Raw genomic sequence first — 13973 nt, forward strand, 5'->3', positions numbered from 1 at the left:
CTACAGGAATAGTGCCAGATGACTGGAGGATAGCAAATGTGGTTCCCCTGTTCAAGAAGGGGAGTAGAGACAGCCCTGGTGATTATAGACCAGTGAGCCTTACCTCAGTTGTTGGTAAAGTGTTGGAAAAGGTTATAAGGGATAGGATTTATAATCATCTAGAAAAGAATAAATTGATTAGGGGTAGTCAGCACGGTTTTGTGAAGGGAAGGTCGTGCCTCACAAACCTTATTGAGTTCTTTGAGAAGGTGGCCAAACAGGTAGATGAGAGGAAACTGGTTGATGTGGTGTATATGGATTTCAGCAAGGCGTTCGATAAGGTTCCCCACAATAGGCTATTGTACAAAATACGGAGGAATGGAATTGTGGGAGACAGCAGTTTGGATCAGAAATTGGCTTGCTGGTAGTTGATGGGAAATGTTCATCCTGGAGACCAGTTACTAATGGTGTACCACAAGGGTCGGTGTTGGGTCCACTGCTGTTTGTCATTTTTATAAATGACCTGGATGAGGGCGTAGAAGGATGGGTTAGTAAATTTGCAGACGACACTAAGGTCGGTGGAGTTGTGGATAGTGACAAAGGATGCTGTAGGTTGCAGAGAGACATAGATAAGCTGCAGAGCTGGGCTAAGAGGTGGCAAATGGAGTTTAATGCAGACAAGTGTGAGGTGAAGCACTTTGGTAAGAGTAACCAGAAGGCAAAATACAGGGCTAATGGTAAGATTCTTAGCAGTGTAGATGAGCAGAGAGATCTCGGTGTCCATGTACACAGATCCTTGAAAGTTGCCACCCAGGTTGACAGGGCTGTTAAGAAGGTATACAGCGTTTTAGCTTTTATTAATAGAGGGATCGAGCTCCGGAACCAAGAGGTTATGGTGAAGCTGTACAAAACTCTAGTGCAGCCGCACTTGGAGTATTGTGTACAGTTCTGGTCACCGCATTGTAAGAAGGATGTGGAAGCTTTGGAAAAGGTGCAGAGGAGATTTACTAGGATGTTGCCTGGTATGGAGGGAAGGTCTTACAAGGAAAGGCTGAGGGACTTGAGGCTGTTTTCGTTAGAGAGAAGAAGGTTGAGAGGTGACTTAATTGAAACATATAAAATAATCAGAGGGTTAGATATGGTGGATAGGGAGAGCCTTTTTCCTAGGATGGTGGTGGCGAGCATGAGGGGGCATAGCTTTAAATTGAGGGGTGAAAGATATAGGACAGATGTCAGAGGTAGTTTCTTTCCTCAGAGAGTAGTAAGGGAATGGAACGCTTTGCCTGCAACAGTAGTAGATTCGCCAACTTTAGGTACATTTAAGTCGTCATTGGATAAGCATATGGACGTACATGGAATAGTGTAGGTTAGATGGGCTTGAGATCGGTATGACAGGTCGGCACAACATCGAGGGCCGAAGGGCCTGTATTGTGCCGTGATGTTCTATGTTCTCATTGGTTAATGAGGAAATGGTGCAATGAAAGCAATCTGTCACTCAATGTCTGCAAAACTAAAGAACTGATCATTGACATCAGAAAGAAAGGAGGAGAATGCACTCCCATCTACATTAATGGAACTGAAGTTGAGACGGTGAAGGGCATCAAATTCCTCAGTGACAATAACCAACAATGTGCCCTGGCCTTCCCATACAGATGTCCCCGTCAAGAAGGCGCAACAATTCCTCTTCCTCAGGCAGCTCTGGAAATTTGGAATGTCCATAAGGCCCCTCACCAACTCCTACAGGTGCACCAGTGAAACCATACAGTCCGGGAGCATAATGGCCTGGTACGGCAACTGATCTGCCCAGGACCGTAAGAGACTACAGAAGGTGGTGTGCACAATCCAGACCATCACAGAAGCCAACCTTCCATCCATGGACTCCATTTACATGGCTCACTGCTGCAGAAAGGCAGTCAAAGATCCATTGCCACTGGTAATGATCTCCTACAACCTCTTCTGTTCGGCAGAAGATACAGAAACCTGAGCACATGCACAACCAGGTTCAGGAACAGCTTCTTCCTAGCCATTGTCAGACTGTTGAATGGACTCTAACCTCAAATAATATAACCTGCAATCTAACCTGGGTGCCTCTAAGTCTTTTTGATCTGTACATCCTTTGCTTGCTGCGATCTGCCTGTACCGCTTGCAAACAAAACTTTTCACTGTGGGAATGAGGATGTGGTGAGAGTGAAGATGGGTGAACGTGAAGACAGGGAGGGGCGCATGAGGACAGCGGAAGGAAGTGAGAATGGGAGAGGTAAAAAAAGCCGGAGGACATGGGAAGAATGGTTTTTGAGGGAAAAGGGCCCACCGCATCATGTGATATCATTATTACATGTGCTGTTGAAGGCATTCCTCTGTGTTTACCCTTAAAGACCCTTACAGACTAATGCAACAAATACCTATTGGTTCTCTCTGTTCTAATTCTGACTGTTAAGTTGTCTTAAAATCATTTTCAAGATCTTACAAAGTCTTGCACCTCCCACGTCTTCTCTCTACTCCCCCTCAGCCTCCTCACCTCCTTTAGTCCTCTTTTACAAATGTTTTTACTCAGTAATGGGACTTGGATGTTTGTGGCTCGGACAGCATTTATTGCCAGCCCATAGCTGCTCCTGAGAAGGTGGTGGTGAGCTGCCTTCTTGGACCTCTGTAGTTCACCTGCTGTGGGTTGACTCGCAATGTTATTAGGGAGAGAATTCCAGGATTTTGATCCAGGGACAGTGAAGAAAAGGTGATATTTCCGAGACAGGATGGTGAGTGGGCTAGAAAGGAACTGCTGAGGGTGGTGTTTCTGAGATAATGGGAACTGCAGATGCTGGAGAATTCCAAGATGATAAAATGTGAGGCTGGATGAACACAGCAGGCCAAGCAGCATCTCAGGAGCACAAAAGCTGATGTTTCGGGCCTAGATCCTTCATCAGAGAGGGTCTAGGCCCGAAACGTCAGCTTTTGTGCTCCTGAGATGCTGCTTGGCCTGCAGTGTTCATCCAGCCTCACATTTTATCATCGTGGGTGGTGTATCTGCTGCCTTTGTCCTTCGAGATGGAAGTGGTCTTGGGATTGGAAGGTACTGTCTAAGAGCCTTTGATGAGTTCCTGCAGTGTATTCTGTACACACTGCTGCCACTGAGCATCGGTGGTGGGAGGAATGGATGTTTGTGTGTGGGATGCCAGGCAAGTGTTTTTCCCAGGATGGTGTCAAGCTTCTTGAGCGTTGTAGGAACTGCACCATCCAGGAAAGTGGGGAACATTCCCTCCAAATCCAGTGGTTCACAGAAACTTTCTTTTTTATTTATATTCCTCTACCCCAACTGGCCCCCAAGTTCATACTTCACCCTTGTCCCCTTGCATTCTAAACCTCCCTCGATCCCAACTCCTGTGCCTTATTCCAAAATGTCACATCAAGTATCGAGCCACTGTCTATCAGTGTGGGATAACCATGGCTTCTTAAAGACTAACAGTTACTTTTTAGAGAGGCAGTAGGAACTGCTGATGCTGGAGAATCTGAGATAACACTTTTTGTTTGCAGAGCCACTTTTGTACAGATCAGGGTAGTGAGTATAGAAGGTCAAAAGGATAGAGGAAGCCGCGGAGAGAAAACAAGGAAGAGAGGGCAGAGTGAGACATTGCAAGACCCTTTACACACAGATGGGATCTTCTTTTAAGTTTGAATGACTGGGGACAAGGGTGTTGGTTGGTAACCACAATGTCACCTTGATCATCAAAATAACACATTGCACTGTCTGTCAATCAGCTGACGAGAGATTGAGGTAAGTTTCTTGGCCAATTGGCAAAGGATGGTCAAGTTATTGAACTCTCTTCCATAAGCAGCAGTGGATGCTGGATTAGGTGTTAATTTTAAATCTGAGATAGGGAATTTTTTTTAAAGCAAGGATATTAAGGGATAGGGGCCAAAGGCAGATATATGGAGTTGGGCCACAAATCCATTGTGATTTCACTGCATGTCAAAACAAGGGCTGAATGGCCTCCTCCTCTTCCTGTATTCCTAATTGTAGGCCTTGAGAATAGCATTCTGGTTCAACAGAATCCGAGGCCAGCAGCTTCTGTGCCCTAAAGTCCATCAGTCAAGACCTAATCTTCAGCTGATCTAGCTTTCAGTACGTTTCGTCCTGCACAGGCTGTGGACAGAGGGCGATCATGGGGGTGAGAGGTGAAGGCAGTGGGGTGGATTTCAAAGCCCTTGGCCCCTCCATCCATGACCCCAATTGCCTCCGCAGTCTGGCAACTTTGTCCCAATCTGGCAGGAATATCACCATGATTTCCCGGTCAGGAATGCAGCCACCTTTCTTGACCACCAGGGAGGGAGGTAATTGGAAAGTCAGTCAACTGAGATGCTTAAGTGGCCATTAATTGAACATTGCATGCCTTAGGAGCTCGCAAGTTGAACTTAAACTCTGAGGTGGTGAGAAAGGAATAGAATTAGGTTTATTTAGATTTAGTTTTTACTTCGTCTATCACAGAAAGCTGTTGGAGCCAGTCTGTTAGATATATACAAGGGGGAGCTGAATATGGCCCTTGTGGCTAACAGACTGGCCCCAACAGTTTTCTGTGATAGAGAATATAAAAATTAAATATAAATAAATCTTAACCTACTCCTGTTCCTCATAACCCTCGACACCCCTACTAAACAATCTCTTCAAAAGTAGACCATAAGAAATAGAAGCAGGATTAGGCCTTTGGTGCAATCAATTCTGCTCTACCTTTCAGCTATGGCTGTTATATTTCTTCAACCCTATTCTCCTGACTTCTCCCCATAACCATTGATCTCCTTATTAAACAATCTCACAGAATCCTTACAGCGTGGAAACAGGCCCTTCAGCCCAACTAGTCCATGCTGACTTCCAGAGCATCCCACCCAGACCCATAACCCTATAATCCACCTAATCTACACATCCCTGAACACTACAGGCAATTTAGCATGGCCAATCTGTCTAGCCTGCTCATCTTTGGACTGTGGGGCGATACTAGAGCACCTGAACGAAACCCACGCAGACACGGGGAGAATGTGCAAATTCCACACAGGCAGTCTCCCGAGAGTGGAATCGAACCTGGGTCCCTGGTGATGTGGGGCAGCAGTGCTGACCACTGAGCCACCGTGCCGCCCTTTCTTCAAAAGCAGATCATATGTTTGATATGTAATGTGACATACAGGTTAGAATTTTCCCGCCTGTATCTTTCAGACATGTATGTTCTGCTAGCTTGCTGCATGGGCAACTATTTGGGTCATATGTGACATTGTTGTTTAGTACCTGTCTTCCACGCAGCTCCTCTCCTGATGTGAGTATTGCTTTACTTGTAAAATAGAATACACAGTGCATTCCCAATTAGATATTAAATCTATTAGGCTATAATTAAAACTCTGGCTCTGTTCCCAACACTAAAGAGTAATGTTGGGGAGAAGAAATTAAGTCTGAACAGCTCATTCTCCTGTTCATATTCCACTGGGATTTCAATGGCTCAGCAGATCTCAACTGCTTGTATCCATAGAAATATTACTTTTCATCTCATTATAAATTTATCATAAGCTTGCTTTGTACACACTTTAAATGTAATAAATAATCACATTTTACTCTGTATTTTAATTCAATGAACAAGAGGTTATAAACTGATTTATTAATTTTGTGGCAGAATTGGCTATAATTACATGCTTAATTGTCCTAATATTTTTAATATTTAATAAATATCAGAAACCAGTGAGCGGTAAAAGGTCAGTAGGTCCTTAAGACCCATCCTATTCTTGTGAAGACTAAAGCAGACACCCCAGCAACCATGGAGATAGGAAACAAAAACAAAAGAACTGCAGATGCTGTAAATCAGGAAAGAAACAGAAGTTGCTGGAAAAGCTCAGAAGGTCTGGCAGCATCTGTGAAGGAAAAAAACAGAGTTAATGTTTTGGGTCCCTTGACCCTTCCTTATATAGGAAACAAGTCTGCTTCATAGAATCCCTACAATGTGGAAACAGGCCCTTCAGCCCAACAAGCCTACGCCAACTCTCTGAAGAGCACCCCAGCCAATCCCTGTAACCCTGCCTTTCTTGTGGCCATTCCACCTAACCTGCACATCTTTGTGACCATGGGAGGAAACCAGAGCACTTGGCAGAAAACCACACAGGCACTGGAAAAATGTGCAAACTCCACACAGTCACCCCTGGCTGGAATCAAACCTGGGTTCCTAGCACTGTTAGGCAACACTGCTAACTACTGGGCCAACATGCTGTATCATGTCTCATTTGTTTCTAAATGTCATTCTCCTGCCTTCTCCCTGGAACCTTTATGCCCTTACTAATGAATCTCTTCAAAAGCTGATCATATGTCTGATGTGAAATGAACATGTAACGTGCCATATGGGTTAGAAATACACAGGAAAAGTATCACGACATATAAAAGGAAATAAAATCTGGAGAATTCCTCTCTGACACTTTTAAGGGGTCTGAATAAACAATATTTTGGCTCACTGTAACTTTTGACCTCTGTCTCAGGTAAGAAACCCCTTTTCAGAACTCCCTTTTGAGCAATTTAATGCTCGAATGAAACTTTCTTATCAAAATTAGATTAGGGTCAAGCAACATCTCTCTTTGGGAGCATTATTTCCTCCTCACATGCGAAGGCAGTGATTTGGCTGGACTGGAGATTGGCAGGTTACAGATGCTTTCTCATACGGAAACCAGAGCAGCAAAGCCAAGGCGAGAAAACACATATTGCTGCACTTAAACACTCAAACTATTGTGCAACTCTCACTAATTGAGCCTGTGGAATCCATACTGGACTGCAATCTTCCAAATTCTATCACCCATGTCTGGAAGGTGGGAGCAGAAACTGGGTGGTATGTGGTTTGTTTGACCCTGAGGCTGGCACACAACTGATCCTGGAGTAGTTAATGGAAGTTAAGCCAATCGTCTGTCTCAAATCCCGGTGGATAATATACAATGAAGAACTGCAGATGCTGGAAATCTGAAGCACAAATAGAAATTTGCTGGAGAAACTCAGCAGCTCTAGTAGCATCTGTAGAGAAAGAAAGCAGAGTTAATGTTTTGAGTCCAGTGACCGGAGTTCAGTGTTCTGAAATAGGTTTCTAAAGAAATGTGAGCTCTCTTTTGAGTTTCTCCAGCAATTTCTGATTTGGCTCCCGATGGATAATAACAAGTGCAGAGGGTAAAGAAGAAGATTGTCCACTCGCACCACCATCTCTGAAAGCCTTGGGATTGGTTAAAAAATAAGCATTGGCACTGCACACATCCCAAGAATGAATCTAAAAGGAACGTTTACTGCAGAAAGCTTCAGCCTCCACTAAAACTTCAGTAGAATTTCCAAGCAAATGACAGCTGCAAGATATGCCCAAGAACACTGAAGAAATATATCTGGAAGAGGTTATGTGATGACTCAATGTCAGCTAAGCTTGTATTAGAAATGTTGAAATTGATGCTATTTGCACAGGGGAGTTCCTAAGCCTCTAATTGTAACTGGCAAAATGATCATAACTGGGTTACAAGATAATGAAATGTGAGGCTGGATGAACACAGCAGGCCAAGCAGCATCTCAGGAGCACAAAAGCTGACGTTTCGGGCCTAGACCCTTCATCAGAGAGGGGGATGGGGAGAGGGAACTGGAATAAATAGGGAGAGAGGGGGAGGCGGACCGAAGATGGAGAGTAAAGAAGATAGGTGGAGAGAGTATAGGTGGGGAGGTAGGGAGGGGATAGGTCAGTCCAGGGAAGACGGACAGGTCAAGGAGGTGGGATGAGGTTAGTAGGTAGCTGGGGGTGCGGCTTGGGGTGGGAGGAAGGGATGGGTGAGAGGAAGAACCGGTTAGGGAGGCAGAGACAGGTTGGACTGGTTTTGGGATGCAGTGGGTGGGGGGGAAGAGCTGGGCTGGTTGTGTGGTTCAGTGGGGGGAGGGGACGAACTGGGCTGGTTTAGGGATGCAGTAGGGGAAGGGGAGATTTTGAAACTGGTGAAGTCCACTTTGATGCCATTGGGCTGCAGGGTTCCCAGGCGGAATATGAGTTGCTGTTCCTGCAACCTTCGGGTGGCATCATTGTGGCAGTGCAGGAGGCCCATGATGGACATGTCATCAAGAGAATGGGAGGGGGAGTGGAAATGGTTTGCGACTGGGAGGTGCAGTTGTTTGTTGCGAACTGAGCGGAGGTGTTCTGCAAAGCGGTCCCCAAGCCTCCGCTTGGTTTCCCCAATGTAGAGGAAGCCGCACCGGGTACAGTGGATGCAGTATACCACATTGGCAGATGTGCAGGTGAACCTCTGCTTAATGTGGAATGTCATCTAGGGGCCTGGGATAGGGGTGAGGGAGGAGGCGTGGGGACAAGTGTAGCATTTCCTGCGGTTGCAGGGGAAGGTGCCGGGTGTGGTGGGGTTGGAGGGCAGTGTGGAGCGAGCAAGGGAGTCACGGAGAGAGTTATCTCTGATAACTGGGTTACACTTGGTGTGCGCAAGCGAGGAGTAAAACATGCTCTGGCTGCCCTGTGAAAACTGGGCATTTAGTCTCCCCTAATTTAGTCTTGACTGACATATTGTACCGGCTTCTGATCAGATAAAAACTCTGAATTTTCATTGCAAGACTACCTGCTCAAAAACTTTGTACCTGGGAAATGTTTCCTCCTCTGCATTTCAGAATTATTTTTTGGTGGTTCAATCATGCGATATTGCCTCCAGTGGGCCCTTTGCCTGGTGTAACAATGCCGGCGTGATTGCTCATTACGTAAGAAATTTGGCATGGATATTGTGCTGTTGAAGAATACAACTGATTTTTTTTTTGCACCGGACTATTATGTACAAAAAATGTATTCACAGACATGTAAGTGTTTGAGCTAAATCTATAGTATTAGATTACAACAACAGCATTCTTCCAGTGGCTTGAAATGCTCAAATGATCCGAAGGTAAGATGAAGTATTCAACCTCAAATGTCTCAGATCATGTTCTATGATTCAGTTGCTTTCGTGAGCACAACTCTTAAAGGTATGGACATACTGAGAGTAAGACAGAACACAAGATTAAGCACTTCGGGAGGTCATGAGGTTTTGAAATATGGTTTATCAATGCATGTAGATTAGTTTTTATTTAATATCATTTCTTTCTTTCACTCTTTCTTTTAAATCAAACCTGCTTATAAATGCCTGTGCAAATTTAAGTTAATCAGAGGCTAGTTATAAATTTTAGATTTGAGCTTAGTACTTGTTTTATAGAGAGATAGAGAAATTTTACATCTAAGGTAAACAGTGATAACGTGTCTAGAAAGAAGGTATGTTAGATATAAGAACTGTAAATGTTTACGAATGGACCTCTTAAACTGTTGCACTTAATAATTGCTTTACAGCGATTTGAAGTGTTCCATAATATAATGAATTGTATTATTCTGCAACTAACTTGTTTGGGTTTCGGTATCGAAGCATTCCAAATTCTTGAAGTAATTCTTGCGCTTGTTGTGTGAGGACTGAGATGTTTGCAGCTTTTTATATTGATGGCCTGATGGCAATTTGGAATGTGCCATTTGCGAGTTAACGTCTATGTGAATGGTAAATAGGGCCCAGGCCTTTAATTACCACATCTAATTGTTCCATTGCTATGATTTCAGTGAAGGTGTAAGTCAGATTATTTGTCAAAAGAGCAAATTGTCCACTCTTCCAGTTCATTCTTCAAGCAGTAAGAATAGAGCCTGATCTGTGGATAGATTTTAGAACCATAAGCTCTGAGAAAGAGTACACAGCCCATTGTGCTTTGAAAGAGACAGTGAATTTACACCAACTCCCCATTTCATTTGCCATCATCCTGCAGTATTTGTCTTTTCAAGTATTTATATAATTTCATTTTGAATGTACTTCTTGCATTCCAACAATCGACAAAAACAACAGATTCATCTCATCTCTGTCTCTTCCCCCAATTAGCTTAAATTTGTGCTGCTGGCCAACCCCTTTTTCCCTATCTACTCTCATAAAGACAGAAGTCACACAACACCCAGGCTATAGCCCAACAGGGGGCTATTTGAAATCACAAGCTTTCATCAGGTGATGAAGGAACAGTGTTCCAAAAGCTTGTGATTTCAAATAAACCTGTTGGACGATAACCTGGTGTCGCGTGATTTCTGACTTTGTCCACCCCAGTCCAATACCTGCACCTCTGTGTCATGGCTACTCTTATGAAAGTGCCAATAATTTTGAATACCTCTATTTAATCTTCTTTCTTTGTTCTAATCAGGACAATCCTATTTTTTTTCAAACTTTCCAATGTAGCTCCTCCATCAATGATACCATTCCAATAAGTATATTTTTCAGTCCCTTCATAGGAGTGATAGCACTCATTAACTGTAATGGCCAGACACAGACATGCTGAACAATGCAGGCTTTTTTGTTGTGTTAATTTAAAGAATGAAGGAATGTTGTGCAGTTTTGTTTTCCACTAAATATCTCCATTTCCTGCTGTGTATGACTCGGGATACAGCGAGCAGTTTTGGTCTCCAATCTGGGGAAAGACATTGGAGATAGCTCAGAGAATGTTCACAAAGTCGATCTTGGGTTTGGAGAGATTTTCACAGGAGCAGAGGTTGAGTACATTGAGTTTGTGCTCCCTGAAGCTGAAGAGAATGAGAAGTGATCTTAATGAAACATATAAGATTCTTATGGGAGGAGGTTTGATAAATAAAGAGCTTGTTCCCCCTAGTTATAGAGTCTAGGACCAGAGGGCATAATTTCAGAGTAAGGAGTTTCTCAAGCTGGGTCATCAATCATATTCAAGGCTGAGATTGATAGACTTTAATTAGTGAAGGAATCAAGGGTTATGAGAATAAGGCAAGAATGTGCCGAATGGCCGATATCTGATCCTATATCTTACTGACTTCCCGCAACAGCAGGGGACCCCGTGACTTTCATCAACACTGCTTTCACTCAATAAAAGAGAGCCTTTTTTACAACAGCTATGTTCAGCTTAACTGCAGAAAATTGCCTTTTAGTAAAATTGTCTATTAGTAAAATCAATTTCCATACTAATAGCTATTTGTTGTAAATAATGGTGTAAACTAGCTAAAAAAAAATTGTGGTTAGACTATAAACAGTGTTCAACGGTCCTTGTGTGAATTACAGGCAAATTAGTTGAATGTGAGCTTCCTGAGCTCTCTGTAATGTTATGGCTCTGTTTATAATTTAAGGACTTTGGAAAGATAATTTGTTTTGTTTTTGGCATCACCTTCAATGAAATAAAACCATTCTGCTCTAGTTGCTCATTTGCAAGACTATGAGCTGCCATTATTCCCTAAAGTTGGTGAATGGAACATTCATGGTCTTTCATTTATTTTTGACTTATTTTTCCCAATTCAGAGAGGTGATTACACACCTCTAGAGGAAGTGGGAGTGAAACACAGGTCTCTGGGTTAAAGGGTGGGGGCAGTGTCACTGTATCTCAAGAGGACCCCTTTACACGAGTCTTTTAACAGTTGGCTAATTGTGAGCTGGTAAGTTGGAGTAGGGGCTTTGTTACTAATACATTGAAACAGAGGATCGTAAGCTTGTTATGACATTGCAAATGACCCGCCATCTGAGAACAAGACAAAAGAAAGAGCTGCATTTAAGATATTTTTAATCACATGTGCCTTCTAAAATATTTTAGATATTTTTAACCAACACTTTCAGCCATAAATTTGGGGCATGTGGGATTTAAAGACAGACCTTCTGACCAAGATCGAAGGAAAATGTTAGAGTAGTGCAAGAGACCTGGGACGTCACTCTATCCATTTTTAATTGACCTGTTCACACGTATTATAACCTGGGGCAGGTGAACTTGAACACAGACTTTCTAGTCCATAAGTAAGGACATTACCACTGCACTACAAGGGCTCTTTAACACTTCTTCGTGTGCTCAGTTCAAGAACAGTTTATAGTTGAGGAGGATTATTTGTAGATTAACACAAAAGCAGCTCATTTGCTGTTCCCCCCAGACTTCCTTCCTTCTAATTGATGTCTTTTATTTGGTCTGGAAGCAACTTTAAATTCTAGGATTCAACAACAACTAGCATTTATGAAGAGCTTTTAACCTGTGAAACTTCAGAAGATTTTTCACAAGCCCACAATCAAATAAAGTTCAACACAAAGAAGTAGGTGTAAATAATGGGACAGGTGACTGTGAGCTTTGTCAAAGAGGTACATTTTAAGGAGTTTTGTAAATTTGGAGAGGAAGAAGCAAAACAATGGCAAGTTAGAGAGAGAGTTCTGAATTCCCAGTTTATAAGGCAACTGAACATGCAATCTCAGAATTTACAGTACAGTAGGACAATTTGACCGTACACTCTGTACCAACTCCTAAAAGAGCCACCCAGCTCATCCCACTCTCCAGCCTTATCTCTAAACCCTCTAAATTCATCACTTTCAAATATATACCTAGCTCTCTTTTGAAACCTTCTATAGAACCCACCTTCACCACTCTCCCAGGCATCACATTCCAAATCCTAACAACTATCTGAGTGAGATAACAAAGTGTAGGGCTGGATGAACACAGCAGGCCAAGCAGCTTCTTAGGAACGGAAAAGCCCGAAATGTCAGCTTTTCTGCTCTTCTGACGCTGCTTGGCCTGCTGTGTTCATCCAGCTCTATACCTTGTTATCTCGGATTCTCCAGCATCTGCAGTTCCTACTGCCTCTGGTAAAACTCTCTGAGTGAAGAGGTTTCTATTCATCTCACTCCTAGCTTTCTTGCTGACAATTCTAGCCACTAGTTACTGAATACAAACAGGATATCTTTATTTACCTCGTCAAAATTGTTTGTAATTTAAAACAACCTAGTAAGGTCACCTCTTAATCTTCTCTACTCCAAGGTGAATAAGTCTGATTTCTCTAATTGTTTCCTCATATCTAAAATTCATCATTCCTGGTATCATTCCAGTGAATCTCCTTTGACCTCTCTTCAGGGCTTTAACACCATTACTTAAATAATGTGCCCAGAATGGAACACAATACTCCAAATGTGGTCTGACCAATGATTTGCAGAAACGTAGTTTTAATACAGTATGCCTTTATTTGTAAGTCCAAGCATTCTACACAAGAATATAAGAGCAAGAGCAGGCAAACCTGCCCCTCAAAACTGCTTCACCATTTCATGACCAACTTCAAATTGGCAAAATCCGCTTTCCTGCCTGTTCTCCATAGCCTTTCAATCCATTATTAAAAATATGTCTGTCTCCTTAAATTTACTCAATATCCCAGCATTCACAACACTCTAGGCTAGTGAATTCCACAGATTCATGACCATTCGAGAGAAGTAATTCCTCCCCATCTCTGCTTCAAAGCTACTATCCCTTACCCTCGAACTATAACCTCTTATTTCCGATTGTCCCACATGAGGAAACACCCTTTCTTCAAGTACTTTGTCAATCCCTTTTAGTATCTTGAATACCTCAATTAGTTCTGACCTCATTCTTCTGAACTCCAGAGAAGTCCGATCAAAATCACTAAACCTCACTTCACAAGACAAATGTCTCATCTCTGGATTCAATCTAGTGAACCTCCTCTGAACTGCCTCCAATACAATTACATCGCTCCACAACAAAAGGGACCAAAATTGCATGCAATAACTTCAGGTGCAGTTCCAGTAACTCTTTGTACAGTTGTAGCAACACTTCTCCAATTTTACGCTCTATTCCTGTCACACTAAAAGGGGACATGGCATGTTAGAACAAAGGAAATTCAGGACATCTAAGAGGTAAAAATTGAAAGAGTGCAGAAATTTTCACCAGAATAACGTATTGTACCTTGCATAGCTAAATGTTTTTCTGCTAAACTGCATTTCAGTTAGGGTTTGGAAGGAATGAAGCATGAAGACTGTCAGTGTATTTAATGTGACAAATTTAAAGCAGCATTTATTCTGCATCTAATAGCCTTAGGTCAGTATTTATTGAAGGTCATGTACTTTTGGAAAACATGACTTCCATTGCATCCTTCATATCTTGGCAGGAATTAACCACAGTGGAATTCTAATTGTTT

Source organism: Stegostoma tigrinum, chromosome 8 (assembly GCF_030684315.1).
Source record: "Stegostoma tigrinum isolate sSteTig4 chromosome 8, sSteTig4.hap1, whole genome shotgun sequence".
In the NCBI taxonomy this organism is placed as follows: domain Eukaryota; kingdom Metazoa; phylum Chordata; class Chondrichthyes; order Orectolobiformes; family Stegostomatidae; genus Stegostoma; species Stegostoma tigrinum.